At 39.6% G+C, this 5,120-nt stretch overlaps 1 non-coding gene across 1 annotated transcript; it reads left to right on the top strand.

Annotated features, from left to right (window-relative positions):
* The first annotated feature begins 249 nt into the window (after positions 1-249).
* On the top strand, positions 250-356 carry LOC114380643. Its single transcript, XR_003659817.1, has one exon. It is a non-coding gene; the product is annotated as a small nucleolar RNA R71 (small nucleolar RNA).
* Positions 357-5,120: the final 4,764 nt, after the last annotated feature.

The following is a 5,120-nucleotide window of genomic DNA, read 5'->3' as shown; positions in this document are numbered from 1 at the left end:
AGTTTGCCTTCAAGCTTCTTAGTTTCAGATGATGCAGATGGGTTTGTAGCTACCTCATGCACTCCTCTAATGACTATGGCATCATTTCTGGCACTAAACTGCTGGGAGTTGGAGGCCATCTTCTCAATTAAATTTCTGGCTTCAGCAGGATTCATGTCTCCAAGGGCTCCACCACTGGCAGCATCTATCATACTTCTCTCCATATTACTGAGTCCTTCATAAAAGTATTGGAGAAGAAGTTGTTCTGAAATCTGATGGTGGGGGCAACTGGCACATAGTTTCTTAAATCTCTCCCAGTACTCATACAAGCTCTCTCCACTGAGTTGTCTAATACCTGAGATATCCTTCCTGATGGCTGTGGTCCTGGAAGCAGGGAAAATTTTTTCTAAGAATACTCTCTTAAGGTCATCCCAGCTCGTGATGGACCTTGGAGCAAGGTAATACAGCCAGTCCTTTGCCACTCCCTCTAATGAGTGAGGAAAAGCCTTCAGAAATATGTGATCCTCTTGGACATCTGGGGGTTTCATGGTGGAGCAGACAATGTGAAATTCTTTCAAATGTTTGTGTGGGTCTTCACCTGCAAGGCCATGAAACTTTGGAAGCAAATGAATCAGTCCAGTTTTAAGAACATATGGGACATCCTCATCAGGGTATTGGATGCACAAGCTTTCATAGGTGAAATCAGGTGCAGCCATTTCCCTTAGAGTCCTCTCACGAGGTGGAGGTTGTGCCATGTTCTGAGAATGTGCAAAATCAGAATGCTCAGAATCAGAATGCTCAAAATTATAATGCTCAAGATCAGGATGTTCAAAATCACCAATAACAGAATGCACAGATTCACCAGTTATGGAATGCTCAGAATGATCAAAAGGTATAAAATGATGCCTAACTAATCTATGAAATGTCCTACCTATCTCAGGATCAAAGGGTTGTAAGTCAGATGGATTGCCTCTAGTCATACACTACATTCAGCATGCACACAACTAGTTGCCTTGTCATGTAAATAAAGGTGTAGGTTTGAACTACAGCTACCCTCAAATGATATCCAAATGACTTGAAATTTTGTGAGCAACCTTATAAAATGATTATAAGATAGCACAAAAAATTTCAGACATAAATTCAAAGTCTAACTATGAAAGCTAAAATTGGTAGGTTAAGAAAAATAAGTGAATAAAACTTGAAAAATAAAAAACTTCTGACAGAATCGCTTGTTTTCGATGATGGAGACCTCAGCTGGCCTATGGCGGGCTGCGAAGGCGTAGGAAATTTTTTTCTACCCCAAATGCATATATAATAATTGCGATTCTGATAACCGGAGCAAAAGTTATGGCCGTTTGAAGTTTTGACAAACACAAAATTTGCTAGTTTTTTGGAACTTTCAAATCTGACCAAACTAAAGGCTCTAGCTATTTTTCCCACAAAATATGGATTAAAAGAAGTTACCACAAAAAAATTCAGCCAAAAATTACAACCCTAGCTACTAAAACAAAAAATCTCAAATAATTCAGCATGGGTGGTCGCTAAAATCCGTCTCTAGCTGATTTCTACTACTACTCTGTTTTTGCCGCAAGCTGATTTCTACTACTACTCTGTTTTCAAGCACAATCTTCACAGCAAAACACCCAAGACTGAAACAGGGGAAACGCTTAATGGTAAAACTGAAACAGAACACACATTAAACAAAACACCAGGACACTAATCAACACTAACACACATACTAACAATTAAAACACCAAAGGATTAAACACACAACACTAGCTAGCTGTTATGAACCTTTGGACACTGCTCCCCGACAACAGCGCCAAATTTGATCGAGGCCGTACCCGAATCAAATAAACATGAAAATGCAGTAACTAGGAAGTGATCCTAGGTCGTTTCCCAACGAGCAGTGACAAGCCAAATGTTCATAATATGCTTGCAGTAACAGTAACGATGGGGGGGGGTTTGGTTGTTTGGTAATTAAAGAGCAGAACAAATAAAATGGAATACGAAACTACTAATATTAAAAACGGGTTGTTTCCTCTGATTCAGAAGCCACTCTCTTATCCTGGGTTATGGAGAATTCGTCCCTAACAGTCAACCACTTAATCCAACCCTATTTCAATTTACTAAGCGAAAATCAACTTAGGGTTTTCAATACGTGATTAGGCACCACATACACCAGTTAGCCCTTCGTCCATTAAGCATGAACGCAAGTTAGGCTCAGAGGCAATTAATTGAACACGAAGCGTGCACTAATTAATATTCACGAAATTGGGATAACTGGTGAAGGGAAAACTGCCAGGAAACCACATTACAAGCGAAACCTCAAAGAGAGTTGGGCTTCGTCCTCAAAAGGAAACAACACCAGAAAATCTAGCCTTCCATGGATTCAAACAGAAAACGCAATTGAAACATGAAGCAGAAACGTAAATGAACGGAAACGTAAATGAACAGAAACGTAAACGAACAGGAATGTAAAATGGAACAGAAACGTAAATGAGAGTAAAAGAAGAAGCAAGAACGAAATTGTAATTAGAAGCAGAAAACGTAAAATTGCATTACGAACTCAGAAGCAGCAAAACAGAAAAACGAAAAACCCTAAAACAAAGCTCTGAATAATGAATAGCATAACAGAATAGAATCCCCTGCACGAATCCCAAGGCAGCTATTTAAAAAGAGTCACTCAAAGTCACTGGGCCCTATTACAATACTCTGGCCCAAAACGAAATAAACACTGAACAACATAAAATAAAATTGCGAAATTTCCTAAGGTAAGCGCTGCTTTATTTGCCCTCTTCAAGTCCACAACCAAAATCCGGATTAAGCCCAATGTTTCATTAATTCCTGAAATTAGATTAAAAACATCAAATTAGCTAAATGAGCCCAAATTATAAAACTGCCTAATTAATTGACAATTAAGACCAATCAATAATTAAAATGGTGCAAAAAGGGTTTAGAAAATAGAAGAAAATGATGGCACATCACAGAGCCACCAATGCATCTTGGATAGGCATGCTCATGCCTATGCCAACCTTTACCTCCTGCTTTTCCTCACCAACGCCTAAGTTTACAATTTCTGTCTCCTCTTGGTGTGGCTTCATTTCTCGATCTTCCTGTTCGACCATTCTTTGGAGTTCTGGGGGAAGCTCCCAATCTTCCTCTTCTTCATCATCAGCTTGGTTTACTAGCTACTTAAAATCGACATATGGGTCCTCAGTATTAGTACCTTCACAGGACTCATCATCGGATCTATACCGTTGTCATACCCTAATTTCGTCCGGGGACTATTGTTTGACGGCATGCAACCTTTGGTTGATCGCTTCGAGGTACTTGGCACCCTTTGTTGCACAATACGTGAAGTTCCGAGACATGCCGGAAATCAAAAGGAAGCATTGTTACGCAATCCATGAAATTCTGTAACATGCCGGAAATCAAAAGGAAGTATTGTTACGCAATCCGTGAGTTTCCGTAACATTCCGAAAGCTAAAAAAGGAGTAATTACATGACCTGTAAGGTTCCGTAACCTTACGGAAAGAAAACAAGTATCGTTATGAAATTTGTAAAGTTTCGTAACGTTACGGAAAAAGAATCACCAAAAAAGCAAAGGGGGTGTATTTAGTAAAAAAAAGGGGTGCAAATAGCAACCAAGCCCACTTAGGCCTTCCAGGATGTTCCTCCAGAAGGCGGTTGCTTCTGGAGGAAGCAACCTGGCTCGCCTGGGCGAGCTGGGTGGCAAGCTCATCCCCTATTATCCTATAAATAGGGGGAGGAGTGAAGGAGAAAGGGGTTCAGCCCTTCTGGTACTTCGTAATCACTTAAAATTAGTGAGGGAAATAGTTTCCGTGAAGAAAATCCAAGCTGAGGCGCTTCCGTAACGTTTCCGTGAGTGATTTCGCGAAGATTTTCAACCGTTCTTCGTCCTTCGTCGTTCTTCGGTCTTCAACGGGTAAGTTCCCGAAATAAAACTTTTTAATTCATTCTATGTACCCTTGGTGGTCCCCATTTGTTTCGCATACTTTTATTTTCGTTTCATTTACTTTCCGTACCCCATTTTGACGTGCTTTAGTCATTTACTTAAGTCATTTTCTCGCCTAATAAAAAAATAAACTAAATTTCCACCGATCATTTGATTTATAATATCTGTTAGTTTCTGTTAAAATGAAATCCGACCGTTCGGTCATGTCGTAACCACGTTGGAAACCAAAAAGAGGTAAAATAGTAATATAATAATAAAAAAATATCTTTTAGTAAAATAAACCAAAAAAATCAATCCGACGTTTGTCTTTGGGATTTCTCTTTCTTAATTGAATTGACTAATAACTAAGGTGAAACTAAGGCTAAAATCAACTCACAAAGTCAAGCTCATCCGCAAAAAATCACTAAAAAGGATTTTAAGGTTCGATACCTCAGTTTTTCTCACCAAGTAAAAATGGGTCATTTTAATGTCCAACGCCTTAAAAAGACCTCCATCCAAGTAAAAAGAATCGCTTGATTCGCTCTTTTGAAAGAATTACGTAGGTCTGATTTCCTCTTTGATGGAGGGTACGTAGGAGCAAGAGCCCTGCTTTTGTCGACCTCAAAAATAAAAAAGAAATAAAAGTTTAGATACACAATTTCACACAATTCTAATTTAAGGCTGTTGTCCTTTGGGACAAACGTGAGAGGCGTTGATACCTTCCTCAAACGTAAATTCAACTCCCGAATCTGGAATATTCTTTATGACCAGTTTCCTTCGATTTTTTCGACGTTTTCCACAAATAAACGTTGGTGGCGACTCCGCGCATTTTCCTCCTTTGGAAGATGCACCCATGAGCCTCGCCTCGCTCGCCCGCAAAAGGGTAGGTTGCGACAGTTGGCGACTCCACTGGGGACTGTTTTTGTGAGTTAGGCCTATTTTAGGAAAGTGTGGAATTATGAAACTTTGTGTTTGCATTTTTCTTGAACTGTGTAAAAATAATAAATGCTGTCTTTTCCACATTTTTACACCGCATTCTAAGCACCCACGGGTTTGAGTAAAAAGGGGCCCTATACCCGGGTTCATGGAAATCTAAGGAGTGGAGGTGAATCTATGGTCATGCTAGGTCTCCGACTTGCTTGATAATAGTGAAACCTCGTCTAGATCTTTCTCTCTTTATAAT

Source organism: Glycine soja, chromosome 12 (genome assembly GCF_004193775.1).
Source record: "Glycine soja cultivar W05 chromosome 12, ASM419377v2, whole genome shotgun sequence".
Classification (NCBI taxonomy): domain Eukaryota; kingdom Viridiplantae; phylum Streptophyta; class Magnoliopsida; order Fabales; family Fabaceae; genus Glycine; species Glycine soja.
This window is presented reverse-complemented; position numbering and strand designations above follow the sequence as displayed.